At 33.5% G+C, this 20,736-nt stretch overlaps 1 protein-coding gene and 1 pseudogene across 1 annotated transcript in view; both read left to right on the forward strand.

The window, feature by feature from the left end:
- Window positions 1-20,736, forward strand: part of ANKRD17 (ankyrin repeat domain 17) — a 69,773-nt gene that overhangs the window by 33,298 nt on the left and 15,739 nt on the right. The gene's annotated exons all lie outside the window — the stretch shown is intronic.
- Window positions 2,182-8,165, forward strand: LOC107534499 (sodium/potassium-transporting ATPase subunit beta-3 pseudogene; annotated as a pseudogene).

A 20,736-nucleotide genomic window follows, 5' to 3' on the forward strand; every position in this document is an offset into this window, starting at 1 on the left:
ATTAACTCCTTGTACAAATGTCCAATAATGAATAAAAGTTCCTCTTTATACCACAGTGACAATTATATTGTACCTGATATTGAGGTATTTTAAGTTTTTCACACTTATTTTCATCTTTGTGATTTTATTGAGCCTCTGGAATTTTATGTAGATTTCCGCTTATTTACTTAAACGTTTATTGGACCCCTTCTATGTTTTTCTGTCTTCCACTGTAGCTTGGTTCTTTGAATCATAAATTTTAAGAAGGCGCTCTTCTTAAATCAGAATCATCAGTAAATATAGTGCAGATTAATTCCTATAATGCTATGGTTTATGGTGATTGTCTATTATAAATTTAATATCATTATTTAACTTGAAATTTTAAATGATCTTCAAAATCTTAAGTAAAATATAAGCGTCTAAAACTTATAAAACTGTAAGAGATTGATTTTAACTTATATCATTACTTCTCAGGTATCCCAACGTAATGGAGTAAATAGAAAAACTTTGTTACTTAAATTATCCAAATAATCCAGTCAGTAATTTTCTCCTCCAAACCACAGGAGTCAAAGTATTTCTCTTCCTTTTGCTCTCCTTAACTAATACTGAGGGAAGTGGCCAACTACTAATGATAGGAAAGGGCTGTGAGCCTGTTTATATGTCTGTTTTCTTAATATTGCTGAGACATGATATATATAATTTTAGAATTTTGATACTTTTCCTTTAAGTCATATGTGATGGATCTTAGTACTTCAGAAAGATCAGTAAGAAGAGGAAGTCCTGCAAACGTGTGTGTGTGTGTATGTGTATTCCACGTTTGTGTGACCAAGTGCTGTGTATATAAACTTGAAGTTTATATGTAAGCTTTTTTAATAAGAGACCATGAAACATGAGAGGTCATTTCAGAAACATAATTTTATATTCTAGGTTTTTTTTATAATTGAACTGGTTTTAGTAGTTTTCTGTAAAAATTGTTTTAGAAATGAGAAATTTTCACAAATACTTTTTAAATTTAGAATGCTTTGTTTAGGGTATAGCATTTGAAAAGGAGCAATTTTTATGAAAATAAAAATATTTACAGTTAAGAGTGACAACTCTCATATCCAGTTTTGTTCCTATGTCAGCTAAAGGAAGGGTTTGTTATCTTCAGCTGTACTTGATTTTACAGGTTGTAATATAGATGATAAAAGTCTTAAATCTTTGTGGTGGTTTAGAGATACAGTGGGTGGATAGTTTGGCTGAACCCTTTTGGTTATTATGGAACCATGTCCTGCTCTGTATTTATCTTGGCACTAGAGGGTTTTTTTTGTCGTTGTTTTAAATTAGATTGAAAGAATCATGGGAAAGTTGTTGCTTCTTTTTGATTTGTCAGTATTATGGGCTAATGGTAAATAATGCATTCTAGTTCAAACAGGAAATCCACTTGCTATTATTTTAGTGATAGTATAGTTACTTTTAGTAATATAAAATCTCCATGAGGTAGACTCTTTTGATGGATACTTGCTATATTTATTTTTATTCTATAAAATGTATTGGCTTACGTAATATACATTATATATTATGTCAGTAAATTATCTGTGGGTTTCTAACGTTAAACCCCTGTATTTAGTATAACCATGGTGACATTCTTCACTAGGAAGAGTTGGAGTACCTCTTTAGGACATAAATGTATAAGTTGATATAGAGACGAAGTTTAGGTAATGTAAATTACTTGAATTGACATAAATAACATTTTTATTAAAAGGTTTTGGAAAGATTAGACATGTTGGGTAGATTGAATCTTACCATTTCACTTCAGTACTTAGTTGAGCACCTTCAGTGTTCTAGGTTCTTAAAATTCAATGAGATTAGTCCAGCTAATTTTGCTTCAGAAAGGTAAAAGTTCAGAAGACAAAATGTCTATCGTTGGCAATGAGACATTCTTTAATTTAGGATGCCTACAGATATGTATTTGAATACTAATTTTTTACTTCATTTGTTTATCAGCATTCTGAATTTGTCAGTAAAAAGATTTTTTAAACTATGCATCTTTAGGTTATATTTTTTTGTGCTTATATTTGTAATTATTATGTATTGTTATAATAGAATGTTGGGCTATCTAGAAGGTTTCCTAGATCCCATTTTTACCTTTTTGTCCTTAAAGATTTTTCTATTGACATTTAAATCAGTGTACAGAGTAAATGTTTATATGTATATACACATACAGTATACTCACTTGTGTGCTTACATATAACTCCACTTACACATATTCATGTTCCTGCTATATTATGCATTAGGAATATGTACGCTTACTTGAAAGTGGAGCTTATCCTGGAAGGAGGGGTAGAAGTTGCAACATTAATTTCATACCCCAACTTAGAGGAATGCAGGGGGAGTAGTAGAAGACACCTAGGACAGCTGATAATCCCTGTAAAGAAGACTGATATTTTAGTGGAGTATGAAAGTTCCAAACAGCTTTCAAAAGGTAGTGTAACTAGGCATTTGTGAGTTAATCTATTACTATTATATGAGAGTAAAGGCTGGGTTGTCCAAATGCCACTAGTCCCACATTAATTCATCATAGTTCAGTGGTTAATGCATGCTGTAGAGAATGAATTAGGAAAGGTCGTCTGTATCATGTGTTACCTGCTTATACATGCAACAGCATTGGCACTTTTCTGATTCTAAATTGTTAGGGACTTTGTTCTGACACTTGACTAAAGAACTTATTCCAGTGTGAAGTGACTGGGTCACTACAGAGTTGGTGAGCATCAAAATCTTGCTTAGTTTGTTATATAGTTTCCAGATTTGCCAAGACAAAGGCCTTTCAGGAGGTGTTTACAAATGTTAAATGTCTGTAAGGTAACTTCTGGTTTAATTGGCTATTAATAACTTGATCTTGTGTATGAAATCTGGTTTCTAATTAGCTGGCTATATGTTGTACAAAGGATGCCCACATGGTTTTATGGTGGCAATAGTAATTGAGCACATTAGTTACCATTTATTGAAAATTTTAAGTTATACAGAGGGCCTGTGCCAAGTGCTTCACAGGCATTGTTTTTTAATCCTCTAAATGACTGTGAAGATGCAGTTACCCATTTTCTAGAATGCTTGTAAGGAAAATTAGATAATCTGTGTAAACATTTAGCACAGTACTTAAGCACAATATTCAGTCTGTTGCAGTACATTATTTTGGAGGAAGTCTAAGAAAAAAATCTGGTCTCACACTTTACATGAGGATAAAAAAGGGAAGAATATTTTTAATAACGCTTTTCGATATTTGTGGATATTTTTTGATACCACTCCAAACCTACTCAAATGGTAGTTTTTTAGAAGTTATAGTGTGGAATCTGAAACGTTATCAGTGAATTTTCTGAACTTCGTTAGGTTAAAATTCACTGGTTTATTGCACATTCTCTGAATGGATCTTTTACCCTGCTTAATTTTCTAACAGTGTACATTGGTCATTTGGAAAAAACTGGTTTACTTACTGACTTCCCAATACTGCTGCATTTTATTCTACTACAATATATATTTTTTTAAATCATCTTTGCTAATATCACCACTGATCTTAGAAAAGTCAAAAACTGGGAAGATGTCACATTCACAGTGTGAGATATGTTTGCCAAATTTTAAATTTTGTTTTCCATTGATAGTTTATTTAAAAGCATATAAAACACAATCATATATCCTGTTTAATTCTGTTGATTAACATTTACTTTTTGGTGTTTATTTGATTTTCATTGAGATGACAAAGAATTTTAAAACCCATTTAAATGCCCAGTGGAATTTTATCACTGATGACAAAGTGAGTTGTTTTCCCTGAAATGACAGGCTCACTTCATTCATTTTTTAAGAAAATGTCTGCCAAGTAAGTCTGAACTCTGTCTTAAGTAAAAATTATATCCCATGAAGAAAAGCTACTGGTTTAGCTCACATTTACACAAGTGTTTTTGTTGAAACAGCTATGTACTTAGGTATACAATAGAAATTTTTTCATTTTGTTACAGAGAATATTAAAAAGTCATATGCTCATGGTTAAAATTTAAAAATTAGTATTTTTTTACTGCTTCATAATGGAACTAGCCTTTTCACCCCCTTTTTTCTTTTAATTATGAGGGCATAGCACAGAAGAATATGATGATCAGCACCATGGCCTTGATTTGTATTAAGGGGCCAGCAGTTTTATATCCACCATTACTTTTGTTTCATTAGTGTAAATGTCAACACAGTGAAACAAATAACATTTTAGGATTATAAAAATGTTTTTACCTCTTAGATCCTCTGAAAGAATTTTGGGGATCCCCATGGGTTTCTATCCTTCAACTATAATATAGCAAGTTTAAGAAGTGGGAAAAATTTGGTGTAGGAATTTGAATATTGCTTCTTTGTAATATCCTATCACAGGTGCCTGCTGATTTTCATCCAGTCAAGAGTTTTTTTCTCTGAGACTAGTTATATTGTCTATAAAAATGAAAGAAAAAAAAAATTCCCATAATGTATATCTTGGTTATCTACAGACTAAGCTGTTAGTTGCAAATTCCTTTGCTTAGTAGTAAAATTTAATCATTTAAAATCTAGACCTTCCTTTTGTATTTATATTTATATAAGCATGTATATTTATTTATACTATATTTTTGCCATGATTTGAAATTGGCATTGAAATATGTGCTTCTATAGGAAGAGAGAAATGTCGGTAACATACGCACATCTCTTTGAACTTCTCAAATGCTAGCCCTTCCCAACTCCAAATTCTAAGCAACTGTTGAGATGAGGAAAGTGTTGAGCAAGTGTTAAACTGCTTGTTGGTGTTTTCTGCCGAGTTCGTTGTTTAGTGTCTGTCCTTTTATCATTTAGCCTTTTTCTCTGAGTTTTGATACCTGCTGCCAACTTCAGTTTGATTTCTTTTTCCTGCTATAGATTGTCCGGATTTTGATCCTCTGCATGATGTTTGTATATTGAGATCAGCCTAAGTCCTTGCTCTCACACAGACCTCAGTTGTTGACCTTTGCATTTGTCTAACTAGTGTTTATTCTTAGTTGGTTCTAACCTTGGATTTGTCCACTTCCCCAGTCCTTGTCACATGTCTGCATTTGTAATTTATGCCCTGTCATCATAACAAAGACTAACATATATTTGTGTGAAATGTTTAAGCAGGTTTGAGAAATATAGTTTCAAAGTTCTTGTATTTCATAAGGAAATACTATTTAAGATTTTCCAAAAATGTGCTGCTGTTTTAAATGTTTACACATACTGGAAATTTTTTCTTTTTAATATTTTATCACATTTGTACAACATTTTCTCCAAATATTTTTCTGAGTTTCTGTTTCCTATTGTTTATAATATTCTTCATGAAGTAAAGTGGATAGAAAGGTTTCTCTTCTATAAAACCTATCCATTTAAAGAACCAAAATATTGCCCAGCTGGGCGTGGCTCAGCGATTGAGTATCGACCTAGGATCCAGTCGATCGGGCTTCAATTCACGGTCAGGGCATGTGCCCAGGTTGCGGGCTACAGCTGATCAATAACTCTCTCATCATTGATGTTTCTATCTCTCCCTCTCCCTCTTCTTTCCTCCCTCTGAAATCAATAAAGATACGTGTGTTTTTTTAAAAAATTTAAAGAACCAAAATATTAACATTAAGCCTTATGTATGTCATTATAAAGTGATAGGTAGTGAGAATGCTGAATTACATTGAGACTGATTTTTTTGATTTTCTAGATTATATTTAATGGGGCTCCTTTTTCATTGTCTTGAACTTTTAGTGTTATTGTATGATTTTTCAGTGAATAGTTTTATTATTCTTGGTATCTTCTGTGATTTAACAGTGTATCGCAAACACAGTAAATGCTTGTTTTTTGTTAATCCTCACTGGAGGATATTTTTCCATTGATTTTAGAGTGGAAGGAAGTGGGGGGGAGAGAAACATCGATGTGAGAGAGACACATAAATTGGTTGCTTTCTACACTTGCCCAACCAGGGCTGGGGATCGAACCTGCAATCTCAGGTATGTGCCCTTGACTGAGAATCGAACCTGAAACCCCTCAGTGCGAGGGCTGACTCTAAAACCACTGAACCACACTTGCCACGGCAGTAAATGCTTGTTTTTCATTTTAACTTGAGGTAGTGTGTAGTGAAGGAATTACCTTCCAATCTTTTTCCCTTGGGAAGTTCTTCGAGCTCTTAGCTTTGGTTAGGTGTACACATGGAATGAGAAAGGACAACTAAAAGTCATTTATGTTAAATCAACCCAGGTGATTAGTAGGTTTGAGTTTTAAGGCTTATAATCTTTGTATATTATTTGAAATATGTATTTTTAATTTTTTTCTTAATCTCTAAAGTTGACTTGTAGTTTCTCTAAGATTCCTTTTAGATATAAAACTCTGTAACTAGATCCCTTAAGGCAGTGGCTTTAATAACTTCCAAACAAAAAGTTTGAGATGATGATGTATTTCAAGAAGTTGATAATCTATTTTATAGTGTTATTTCACATTTAAAAATCAAATTCAAGCTCACTTTTGCACCTGACCCATTATATGACTTTCTTCTAACTATCCAACTTTCTTACCATATTTAATCTCAACCATTTGCTTTACATTGTAGTCTAATAATCTGTTACTGCCCACATTGTCTACCTGCTACCCTCTTTACCATATATTCACTATTCAAAGTCCTACTCCTTATACTTGGGTTTTCTCTCGCTGGTTTTTTGGGTTTTTCCTCACGTTCCTTATCTCCCACTGTTTTCTGCTCTTAAAATGTAATGTTACACTATATCCATTTAAAATAATTTTATGGTCTCTATTATGTTCTTGATTAAATGGTGAATTCTTTAATATGGTTATTCCTTGGCTCTCTTTAAAAACATTACTTGGCACGCAGCATGATGAAGAAAGACAAGAAGACCTTCAACCAGAGCCTGGCCAAGTGGAAGCTCTTCATCTACAACCAGACCACTGGAGAGTTCCTGGGGTGCACAGGCAAGAGCTGGGGTTTGATCTTGCTCTTCTACGTAGTCTTTTATGGGTTCCTGGCTGCACTCCTCATATTCGCAATGTGGCTTATGCTTCAGACTCTGAACGATGAGGTTCCAAAATACCGAGACCAGATTCCTAATCCAGGACTTACGGTTTTTCCAAAACCAGTGTCGGCGTTAGAATATTCATTCAGTATGTCTGAACCAGAGTCCTATAAAGGGTACATTGAAGACCTTAAGAACTTTCTGAAGCCATATGCTTCGGAAGAACAGAAGACTCTCCGACTCTGCCCGGATGGACAGCTCTTTCATCAGGAGGGTCCGGTTTATCAAGCATGTCAGTTTCCTCTTGACTTACTTGAGGAATGCAGTGGGGTGAAGGACCCTAACTTTGGCTACTCCAGTGGGAACCCTTGTATTCTTGTAAAAATGAACAGAATAATTGGATTAAAGCCTCAAGGTGAACCGAAGATATCATGCTCTGGTAGTTCTAAGGGTGGAAACATGACAGCTGTATTAACTTATCCTCCAGATGGACATATGGACTTAAAATATTTTCCATATTATGGGAAAAAACTGCATGTGAGTTATCTACAGCCATTAGTTGCTGTCCAACTCAGCCTCGGTGCTAGCAAAACCCCAAAAGAAGTAACAGTCGAGTGCAAGATTGTTGGATCACCCAACCTGAAAAACCATGATGATCGTGACAAGTTTTTAGGACAAGTTGTATTTAAAATCACAATGCGTGCATAGTAGGAGTTAGAATATGTCCACAGAGTAAATGTTGTGTTGTCTGTCTTCATTTTGTATCAGCCGGACCTGACATTCTAGAATTATGAGACCACCTGAGAGAGAGTTGGGGTGGTACATGACACTGCGGTAGCATTGTAATGTGCATCCCCATCATAGTGTTCAATGTCCTCTGAAGTAACTGCCTGTTGCCTCTGCTGCCTTTGGGAACCATTGTACAGTCGCCAGATGGGGGCTGTGAACACCTGATTCTGAATACGTGGGTCTTGTCCTATTTTTTTATGTGGTTTAATTGCCAACTGTCTAAAGCTTAATGTGCTGTGCCATGTAAATATTTTGTAGATTTAACCCTGGTTAATTGTCATATTTTGATGCCAGCACATTTTTAAGGGTAAAATGGTGCCTGACCAACATGAACAGCTGCAAGAAATGTGTGTGGAGTTCTTTGTGTGAAGAGGATCACAGGAAATAAAAGTGGGTTTGAAAGGTTAAAAAAATAAATAATAAAATAAAAATAAAACAAAAATAAAAAAATAAAAACATTACTTACATATTTATGTAAAAAATATTTTATCCCGCAAAAGAATTTAGAGTATATACTCTAAAAATTAAAAATGCAAAAGGCAATATTAGTAAATTAAGACCAAAGGTAAAGTATATACAGAAATGTATATACAATATATAAATGCTAAACTTGGATCAAATTAACTAACAACTAGAGCCAAATTAGAAACTTGATGAGTTGTGAGGTTAATGTTTTCCACAAACTCCACAGGCCTACTCGGTGATTTGGAGAACTGATATATTTTGTGCAGTTTAGGTCCCAGAAAAAACTTCTCTCTGGGCCCCTATGATGAGGTACTGCATTGTTATAGTAAATAGCTTCTTCAGCTTCCAAAAATAAACAAGCTTTATATTGTTTCTACAGAGTGAAAGTGAAGAGTTTACTGATAGAATGCAGTTGGGTTAAAAAAATTAGGTAGCCTGAATACTCAGTTTTCTGGTGGTTGGTTTATTCCAAGGATAAAATTGAGAACATTTAGAGCAGAGTTTGCAAACTAGTAGCTTTTTAGGCTTAGAAATGTATTTTGTATAGCAGGCATAATGTTGGCCCACATGATGACCATTTATGTACATTTTCTTTAATTTCTCCTAGCTATGTTGGGCAGTCTTTGCTTTTTCAGGTCTTGCAGATATTTTGTTAAATTTGTCCCTGTAGTGGAGGAAAAACTTTACCCATTTCGGTTCAGTGGTTGGGGCTGGTGAATTAAACTGATAAAATACAGATTAACAGGACAGAAGATTTATTATGCTGCATGTGGTAACCTAACAGAAAATAGGTGAAAACACAAAGAAAGCAGTTAGGCTTGGGAGCCTATACACTATTTTAACAAAGGATGATAAATTATGAAGTGACTAGCCAAAGGAAAAGGGATATGGGCTTCTAGGGTTGGTAAATTGTAGGAAGGTAAATATATGGGAAAACTAATGGTAGGTGAGGATTATTTTTTAAGGTTTCTTATGCAGACTTAAGTAGACAGTATCACCAATGAAGCATTTCCAGTGGTTAAGAGTCTTTCTCTCCTGGTACAGGAGAGCAGGATGGAACACTTTACTAAAGGGAAATTCCTGCCCTGGTTTTAGGCAGAAAGGAGGAGGGCATAGAGTTCCTTCTGCATCTGCTGTTTGTCAGTTGTCTTCAATCAAAATAATCCTTATACTAAAGTGGCATATTATGGGGTGACATATTTTGATACCCTTCATCCCCTGAGTGTTTTATGTTTTGTTTTGTTTTTTAATTATTGTAAATGGTAATTCTTTTTATTTTATTTTGTAATTGTATGTTGCTTATGTCTAGGAATGCAGTTGGTATTTGTATATTGACCTTGTGTCCTACAGGCTTGCTAAATTCACTTAGTTCTACCAGTGTCTTTATATTTAAAGTATGTTTCTTGTAGACATCATATAGTTAGCTCTTGCCTTTTCATTTGTACTGTCAATCTCTGCCTTTTAATGAATGTATTTAGTCCATTTTCACTTAGTGTAATTTTAATATTTTATGTTTGAGTCTACCATCTTGCTAATCGTTTTCTGTTTATCCCAGTTGTTATTGCTCCTTTTCCCTTTGCTCATGCCTTTACATGATTATTTTTAATATTCCACTTTATTACTTCTATTGCCTGAATACTTCTTTTCATTTTTTGGATGGTGTTTTTGGGGTTTGCAGTATACGTGTTTTAATTTATAGCTACCTTCACATAATAATATACCAATTCACACGTAATGTTAGAAACCTTACACACCAGTATATTTTATGTCTCCCCTATGTCTCCTTTGGGATTATTGTTCTATATTTTATTCTTACATAGATTGGCAATGTCCAAAATAGATTGCTATTGTATAAAAATACTTTCTTAAATGAGGAAGAAGACAGCCACTTTTATATCATTTCTGATGTTCTTCATTTTTTGTGTGAATTCAGTTTCATCAAGTACCTCCTTGTATAATTTTCATCCACTTGAATAATTTTCCTTAATGTTTTTTTATAGTGCAAGTCTGCAGGCAACAAAATTTCCCACATTTTTGTCTGCAAATGTCTTTTCCCCCTTATGTATGAATTATTTTTTCACTGCATATAGTATTCTTGGTTGAAAGATTTTTTTACTTTCAGAACTTTAAAACTGTCTTGTTTATTTGTTAATCTTTACCCAAGGATATTTTTTCCATTGATTTTTAGAGAGAGTGCAAGGGTGGAAGGGGAGGGGAAGAGAGAGAGAGAACGATGTGAGAGAGACACATTGATTGGTTGCCTCCCACACATGCCCTGACCGGGGCTGGGGATTGGACATGCAACTCAGGTATGTGCCCTTGACCAGGAGTCAAACCCATGCCTGCTGGTTTTCATTCTTTTTTATGAGAAGTTCAGCAGTCGTTTTTACTTGTCTTCCTTTATATATTGTGTCTTTATTTTTCTCTGGCATTTTTAAAGATTTTTTATTATCATTATTGATTTTCAGTAGTTTTATTGTGACATGCCTTGGTATAGTTTTCTTTGGGATTATCCTGCTTGAAGTTTGTTGAGTTTATTGGATTCGTGAGTTTATGTATTTTTGTCTAATTTTGAGAATTTTCAGGCATTATTTCTTCAAATAGTTTTTCTACTTTTCACCTCCCCTCTTCCTGGGATTACAATTACACACTATGTCATATTCTTCTAAAGGTAATAATTGCCTTTGGACATTTTTTTCGGTCTCTTTTCTCTTTGTGTTTTAGTTTGGATCATTTCTGTCTTCTGTCTCAGGTTTATTGATTGGTCTTTTGCAGTGCCATCCAGTGAATTTTTGGTAACAAATATTGTTTTTTCAACTATGAAAATTCTACTTGATCCTTCATTTTCATAGCTTTTGTTTCTCTCTTCATTATGTTCATATTTTTCTTTAAATCTTTGACTACATTTAAAAGACTTTTAAGTCTGCCCTTGCCCATGTGGCTCAGTGGTTAGAGCACTGGCCCATGCACCAAAGGATCCAGTGTTAGATTCCTGGCCAAGAGCGTGTACCTGGGTTTTGGGTTTGCTCCTCACCCCCCAGTTGGGGCTCATGGGACATTTTCTTGCTTCTTTGCAAGTCTAATAATTTTATGGTGAACATTGTAATATTACATTATTGAATGTCAGAGTGTTATTCTCCTTCTTTAAATAGAGTATTGGATTCATTCATTCATTCATTCATTTATTTATTTATTTATTTATTGTCTAGCACTGTGAATCAGCTTCATTATTTTTAAGCATTGGTATGGCATCTTCCTAGTAGCCTGCACTGTACAGTTAGGTAGCCCTACTCTTATATGTGGCCTTTCTGGATTCTCTACCAAATACTCCCAAGTGTTCATTGTAATCCCTCTTCTGTGGCTGGTTGGATTTCCATACATCCCAAACCTGTAGGAACTCCTCTAGTTGTTTATCTTACAGTTCCCTATCTAGTAGTACTTTTCCCAATTCTTCTCTCTGGTATTCTGCCCCAGAGATTTTAGCTTTCTCAGCTTTTCCTATTTCTAATTTTCATCTCAACAAGTCAGAATTCACTTCTCCGCTATGTTTTCCTCAAATAATGCTGGATATGGCAGGAGGATGGGGAAGTAGTAGGGTTTACGTGTTTGTTTCTTTTGAGTTGTATTACCATACGCCTGTTTTGCCTGTTACTCATTGTCTGAAAAGAGACAGGAAGCCTAGTCAAGTACCAGTTACTTTGTTGTGACTGTAAGCCGTATAGTCACTGTACTTAAACTACTGAATTGTGGAGAGAATTATAGTAAAATAGACCGAGTAAGTTGTGGCAAATATGCAGTGAAACATTTTTCATAGCTGATAGTGTGCCACATCTTTCTAGTTCTCATCTATTTAGTTAAAAAATCATTTCATATCGTGTACATGCAGTGTGTACTCAACTGATACAGTGTCATGCAGTCCCACTGCAGATGCTCCTACCACAGATGACTGCCAGTGTTAATTGTTGATAGCATACCATGTTTGTATAGCAACATGTAATATGCTTATATTTCATAGTACATTTTAAGGAGACCTAAACATATTTAGTGAATTTTTTCAAAAATTGCTCTCTATGTTTGGAGGAGTGAATGAATTTTGAAGCAATTTAAAATAAACTTTTAGGTTATTAGTAATGGCAGTCACTCTATTTTCAGCTCTGTAGGGAAGGGATGGACAACTTTTTAAATTATATACTCTCATAGAAAACTTGGAAAATACAGAGTGGTTCAAAGAAAGTTAAAATGAACGATGCTATATTTTTGTATTTTTCTTTCAGTCCATTCTCTATGCACATACAGATATATGCACTTGTTTAACATTGGGACCATGTTATATATCTTAATATTTTCCCCTCACACATTTATATTTTCTGTATCGTTTAATATTTGCTGGAAGTATTAACTATGTCAAGTTAATTTTTATTTTTTCTATTGCATTGAGTATTTTTCTGTTTCCACTGGATTTCAAAAAATTCTAGTAGATTTCTAGATCAAAGGATATTGATTTTGAAACCTTTTCTATTAATTTGATGAATACATATTTATTGTAAAGATTTTGAAGCATAAAGGAAAAACATTAATGTTTTAATATTTGTATCCCAGTCTTTATGCTCATATCTGAAATATTTTTACTGGGCTTGAGAATTGGATGTCCTGACTTTTAATATATGTATGTCAAGCTTTTTCTATTTCTTTGTTTTAAATAATTTTTCTGGTGATTGCATAATATTTTATCTTGAGACTATAACTTACTGTGCATTTATATTGTTAGATACCTGGGTTACTTCCAGTTTTTCTGTTGGAAAACGTTTTTTAAATGTCCTTTGGCTATTTTGCTATTAGAAGTATGGTTTTATTTTTTGAGAGAATATGTATTATGTGAATCTTGGTCAAATGTGATAAAAAAATTTTCAGATTTTTATATGTGCATGTCTTTTTCTTTGTGATTATTTTCTCTTCTTTTATACTTAGAAAACTATTTCCTTTCTGGAGATCAGATAATATTAATCTGTATGTTTTTAATTCATACTTGCTAGAATTTATTTTATATTGTACTACATGATGTGATGAGATAAGAATCTTATCTTTTTTTTACCCTGTGGCACCATTTAAGTAGATTAATTATTGAGGTCATACTTTTTGTATTCTGGAATATCCTTTACAGAATGAATTTTCCTTTTAGGATTAACTAAGTCCTATAAATAATCCTTGAGTAAAAAACAGAGCTTAACATCCAACAAACCTGTAGTTAAAACTGAACACTGGTCCCCAAAAGGTGTATATCATATTTGTCATTGAGGTTGCACTCTGATCCAGTGCAACCCCTGATGAAAAGGAAAGAGCAGTCATAGTGGTGGTTGAGGTGGGGATACCTGAAAGGTAGAGGTGGATACAAGAATACAGGGATCCAGTTTTATCCATCAGTTCCTAGCATAGTGCTGAGTACATTATAGGTATTCTGATGTGTTTAATAAGTAAGAGATAGCATGAGAAAAGTTCTTGTGTCTTTTATGTGATTTACAAAACGTTGGATTATTTTGCAATATAAACCAATCTAATAGCAATTAAAATGACTAAGTGCCTTTCAATGAAGATAAATTATTTTTATCTTCATATAATAAATTACTTTCATGATAGAGCTATTAACTTTTATCTTTTAAGCATTGGTTTAACCTCAGTCTTGCATTAGTATTACCTTGGGAACTTTTGAAAATCCTTATGCCCAAGCCATAACCCAGAATGATTAAATCAGGGTATCTGATAATATGGCATCAGTACTTTTTCACTTACTTTCAGTGTAGATCTAAAATTTAGAGCCACTGCTCTAAGACTGGATCAAGATAATTTAAAGCAATGTGCCCCCAAACTTTCCAAGTGTCTTAGTCAATTTCGGCTGCAATAACAAAGTACCTTAGACTGAGTAGCTTATAAACAACAGACATTTTATGACTTATAGTTCTGGAGGCTGTAAGTCTGAGATCTCAGGGTACCAATGCAGTGTTGGGTTTTGGTGAGGACCCCCTTCCAGGTTGCAGACTGCCTTACACTCATGTAGTGGAGAGCAAAGAGAGGAAGCATGCATTCCCATGATTTTTATAAGGGCACTAATCCCATTCATGAGGGCTCTGCACTCATGACATGTAATCCTAATTACTCCCCAAAGGCCCCACCTCCTCATGCCATCACATCGAGGAGGGTGGTATTTCAACATATGAATTTTGGGGGACACAAACATTTAGTCTGTAACACCAAGGAAGTAAAGTTGTTTATTAAAGGGGGGGAACTGGATGAAAGAAGGTGAAGGGATTAGCTAAAGAACATATAGGCAAAACCCATAGACATGGACAACAGTGTGGTGATGGCTAGAGGAAAAGGGGGTGGGTGCTGGGTGGAGGAAGACAAAGGGAGGAAATGGGGACATCTGTAGTGTCAACAGTAAAAATAAAGTTTAAATAAGTAAATAAATAATTGGAAAAGGAAAAGCAAGATGGGACTTGGAGATGTAACCAGAAAAGAACTGTAAAATTCTGATTTATGTGTGATGTCAAATAAAACTGAAGTGTAGAATAAGAAAAAAAAAATGCTGAATGGAAGCAGACCTTTGAATTGGCTGGCACTTTGTAAAAAATTTTGGGTAGGGAGATGTGTGCAAAAGTCTGTCGTGGTGGACTTTTTTAGTATTTAAATAATCTGGACAAAAATGTTTTTGCTGTCTGTTTTAATTTGTAATCCAAACTTGTTTTTATTTCTAATCCAATGCAGAGACAAAAGCTTTTCTGTGTTTCGTTTTTGGGATTCTGAAATTCATGATGGATTAAAAATATGAGTAAATCTCTTGTTAGTGCAAGAACATTTTGGTGGTTAATATTTTTCTAGCTTCTAAATGGCATATGTACAAAATTGATATAAATTTTCAGTGTAATAGTACTCTTCTGGCTGAAAAAGATACACTTCATGGTTATACTTTATTGTCAGAAACTTTTTAAGATGGAAAAACATGGGAGACAGATATTTTAGGGTCTCCAAATGACTTGTCAAAGTTAAATATATTTAATGATTTTATATACACGTACACACACGCACACACACACATATATACACATACATACTTATTTTTTTATTCCACAAATATTTATTGACTGCCTCTTAGGTGTCCAGCACTGCTCTTGGCTTAGACAATAGCAGTTGAAAAGACTGATGAAGTTCCTACTTTATGGAACTTACATTTTAGTTGGAAAAACTGACAGTATACAATTAATCTAGAAAATAAATAATACAATTTTATATAGCCATTAGTACTATTAAAAAATTAAAACCAAGTTGATGAAATAGACCATGACAGAGGGGAGAAGCTGTTGTTCATAGGGTCAGAAAATAACCACTCTGAGGAGTGAAAAAATTTAGACAGAGATAACTGTAATTTTAAATTCCTGAGGTATGCCTCTACAGTTAATGTTTTGAAGGGGATTAGAATAGGTAGAATTAATGAGGGCATTTTATATAAGACAATATGACACAATGTTTTCCTCGATTAGAGTTTCTTGCTGGGAGGTGTGAGGTGCCTGGTAGCCTTTCTTTTTGTTCTTGGGTTTTTGTTTCTATTTTCTTCTTTTTCTTTCCTTGTCTCCCTCCTCTCCTGCCAACACACACTCTCTCTTTCTCTCTCTCTCTCTTTTTAGAGGCCTGTTAGAATGAACCCAGGGCAAACATGGGTATAACTTCTGAAGCTGTAGCATGATTGCTGATAACATAATCTTGAGGCATGATTTGAGGCAGTTGGATCCATGACTAGAATGAGATGTGCTGGGAAGACAATGGGGAAGTTTTAGAATGCACTGTAGCCACTTTCTCTTGGATTTTCACTCAGAAAGTAGGAGTTTGAGTTTTTTGATACTGAACTCTTCAAATTCTTGTATTTTTCTTTCCTTTTTTTTTTTTTTTTTTTTTAAGTGTCACAAGTTTTAGGTCACCTTCCTTAGCTAGGATGTTTAACCTTCACAATTCCTAAAATTTGCAGTTTATTCATGACTCATTTAATTTATGTCATTCATGGAGAACATATTTGGGTATCATTTTGAGGGGAAAGGGTGGCTTTGATGTTGGGGGATGTGTGAGGGAAGTCAGATACCCAATGAAAGGAATTTTATAATTTTGGTTTAATCTCTCTTGTGATTTGGGGTGAAGGTGTAATTACTAAAGTAAATTACCTTTTAATTTTTTTCTTTCTCTGATATTGGACTTTTCATGCAAAGGAATTGCTTTTTGAGGTATTAATGTTGAATCGTGACTGTTAATAACATTCAAGTTGTCTTATTTACAAAAATATGGATTTTGGATGAAATTTTGCATATACATATAGTATTTCAAAGCCATTTTACTAGCTTTATTATATAGACTATTTAGCTACATTTCTTAGAAATTCTTGAGCTTTTGAGTGTCAAGTAGACTTATCCTTAATCTCTTTATCAAATGGAACATATTGCTCGTGGCTAGTATTTACTTTGGTGTACATTTGCAGTGTGCCAAATGTGATTTTCATTTGTATAAAGAAGCTAAAGTAAATGATGTTGAATATTTTAAGGGTTTTGGTATATAGACTTAAATATTTTTATTGCTAATTAAATGATAATTCATACTTTATCATTATGGTTTTAGGTAATGGATCAAAGTCAGTGGTATTTTATTAAAACTAGTCTTTTCCACTGAATATTTCTATAAAATGAATGCTTATATACAATTAGTAGGTAGATGGAGTAACCATGTTTCAGTTTGCTTGGGGTAGTTCTAGTTTATACTTGTTTCCTGGGGTAATTTCAGAAATGTTTTTATTTAGATTATATACATATATGGGTACTTCAAAATTTTAGAGGAATGATGGCAGTTTAACTCTGAGGTTACATTGTGTCATACACAGTTTTTCCCAATATTTTTAGATTTTGTATCACTAGATAACAGGAGCTGAATGCAGAGTATTCTAACAGTACTAACACAGTTGAATACACCAAATCGAAGACTAAACAGTATATTTAATATGATGCTCATTTACCTGAATTTCTTTGCCTTGGCTAAGTGTTCTCTTTTGAAAGTGCTTGTAACAGGGTTCTCTTTTCTTTTAAAAGTTAAGACGTATTTACTGTAATATGTTTTTATTTGTGGGATTTACTGTCTTTTCAAGTATGCTGGTATTTTTAATACAGTTGCTATTTGTTTTTCTCAGTGTTTTGATTAGAGTTGCATAAGTTTTGAGTGGAATATCCCTAGTCCAATTTTGTCTAAGCTGTGTTACTATTAATGTGCTATTTTGCATAATGTGAAGATTGTCAGGATTCATTTATTGCATTATAGCACAATTGTCTTTATTGCTATAAACATTGCGTACTTCACACCAAAGTATATATACATATACCAGCAAGTTAATTCTGTATATCTCAAAGTAATACAGATTGTTATGATAACTCTTGGAATTTTTTTAAATTTTTTTTTTTTTTTAAATATATCTTTATTGATTTCAGAGAGAGGAAGGGAGAGGGAGAGAAAGAGAGATAGAAACATTAATGATGAGAGAGTCATTGATTGGCTGCAGCCCACAACCCAGGCATGTGCCCTGACGGGGAATCGAACCCTGATCGCCTGGATCCTAGGTCAACACTCAACCACTGAGCCACGCCGGGCTGGGCTCTTGGAGTTTTTTGTTAGAACTATGGAAATGGTTAGGTTATTCCTGATACTTTTCATTGAAGATCTAAAGTAGTTTTAAAATTTTTTTTTTGCTAACATTACACACTAGAGAAGTATGTAGTCATTTTTTAAAGGTAAGCAATATAGAAGGGTACAGACATGTTAAAAGTAAAATTCATTGATTTCATTTTTTCATTCCTACTATTAATAACTTGGGTTTGTACATCTTGAACATTTGTGTTTGTATTTTTGCGTATGCATTTTTTTTTTTTTTAAATCAACTTAGATACATAGCATGTGTGCTTTTTTTACAGCTTGCATTTTCACCTAATATAATGTGGATATCTTTGGGCATCAGTATTTGCATTAATCTAGTAAATATATTTAAGTACTTTATATTTAAGGCTCTAGTCTAGATGCAAAAGGTAGAGCAAGGAACAAAAAAGGTCCTTGCCCAAATGAACTTATATTCAAGTAAGAGGAAGCCAGTAAGAAAATTGAGGGGAAGTGCCACTATCAATAAGTTTTATAATGGTAAATGGTGAAGGCTAAGGGATGAAAAGTGGTGGGACAGAATGATCAGGACAGGTTCATTAGATAGTTGTGGTATAGACCTTTATATGAAGATCTACTTAACTTTATTCAGATAGCTGTTATTTCAAAGTATTATTTATTTAATGATTCTGATGGTCATATGGATTATTTATAATTTTTTTCTGTTATAATCAGTATTGTAATGAACACCCTTGTACATATTTCTTTGCTTACATATATATGTATATGAGTATTTCTGTAAACTAAATTCCTATAAGGAAAATTGCATTTTTAAATGTTGATATTTTATTCTGCCAAATTATCCTCTAAAACATTAGACATTGTCTGTTAACAGATGAAAGTAATACCTTATTTTAATTTGTATTTAGCTGATTCCCAACGAAGGTCAGCATATTCATTGGTCATTTGTAATTTCTCATATAAATTGCCTACACATTTTGCCCATTGTGTGGTTTGTCACTTTCTTACTGAAATTTTAGGTTTTGTTTATAATATATACATTATATTTTGAAATATTCAACCTGCCATTTGTCCTACTTTAGGTAATCTATGGATTTTTCATTTTTCTTAAAGGTTGGGTTCCTTATTTATTTATTTATTATTTGTTTATTTATTTACTTGTAAATATGTCTTAATTGACTTCAGAGAGAGGAAGGGAAAGGGAGAGAGATAGAAACATCAATGATGATTGGCTGCCTCCTGCGGGCCCCCTGCTGGGGATCGAGCCCGCAACCCGGGCATGTGCCCTGTCCAGGAATCGCACCTCCATCTCCGGGATCATAGGTTGATGTTCAGTCGCTGTGCCACACCAGATGGGCGGATTTTTCATTTTTATGCAGTCAAAATCTATCAATCTTTTCCTACCTAGCTTCTAGGTTTTGTGTCTTTCAGAAAAACTTTCTTACAGGATTTAGTCTCTTATATTTTCTTCTTTAGTTTTATTTGTTTCTAGTAGATTTTATTTCGTCGGGAAGTTTTTAAAAATATATTCTGTGGTAGGGACTTCACTGTTTTTTTCAGTGTCATAATCATTCTTCCAAAATAATTTGTTAAACAATATGTCTTTTTGCCCATTGACTTGAAATACTACCGTTATCATATTTTAAAAGTCCAAAATATATGTATTCCAGATTTAATACTTCATTGTTTTTATTATTGTCATTTTATATTTGACATCTAGTAGGGCATCCCTCCAACTGTTTTTTCAAAAAATTTTTTGGCTATTTCTGTGTATTTTCTCTTCCAGATGAACTTTAGAATCAACATGTCAAGTTCCATTAAAAATCCCTTTGGGATTTTGATTGGAAGTGCATTGAATTTACAGATTAATTTGGGCAGAATTGACATCTTTGCACTATTGAATCTTCCCATCCAGGAACATGGTATGCCTCTCCATTTCTTCAGGTGTTCTTTTATGTCCTTTAGTAAAGTTTTAAAGTTGGGTTTGTTTTTTTCATGTAGGTCTTACACTTTTCTTGTTAGGTTTATTCTTGGGTATTTTATAGTTTTTGTTGTTATTGTGAATTACATCTTCCAAATTACATTTTATTTTTCAATTGGTTATTGCTAGTCTATAGGAAATTTATTGGTTTTTGTATGTTGATCTTACCATTTACTTAGTTTTCAATTAATTCTCTTGAAATTTCTGGAAGGATGATTATGTTTTCTACAAATGATGCATTTAGTTGTTTATAGTTCTCTAGAGCTTTTTTGTTTGTTTTGTTTGTTCTTTCTGATTGTGTTGCATTGATTAGGTTTCCATATTTGTTCATTAATAGTTCTGTTTTGGGCATCTTTCCTGATTTAAATGGAATGCTTCTAATTTTTAAACTTTTATATTTATGTATGCCTTAGATTTCTGGTAGAATACATTATCAGGAAGAGCAGTTTTCTGCTTGGCCTAAGTATTTTCATGGTAGTGGGCATTGTGTTTTGTGGTATGTTTTTGTTGAGATGATACATATTCTTTTTCACCTCTAATAATTTAATGTAAGGAGTTACATAATACATTTATGTAATATTGGTCATGATGTTTTCATTTTTAATATTTATTCAGCTAGTATTTATTTGGATATTGTATTGTGCTAGGAACTTTGCCACACACTGGTGAGAGCTCTAAGTCTTGAATGGTTCCTCCTTTTTTATATGGAGGAGAGGGAAAATAAGCAAGTACCCAAGAACAAGATAATTCTAGGCTGTGATAGTTTTATGGAGGAAACAAACAGCATGGTGTGATAGAGGGGTGAGGAGAGTACCTCCTTTTATAGTATCA

This window comes from Miniopterus natalensis, chromosome 1, assembly GCF_054644295.1.
Source record: "Miniopterus natalensis isolate mMinNat1 chromosome 1, mMinNat1.hap1, whole genome shotgun sequence".
Classification (NCBI taxonomy): Eukaryota; Metazoa; Chordata; class Mammalia; order Chiroptera; family Miniopteridae; genus Miniopterus; species Miniopterus natalensis.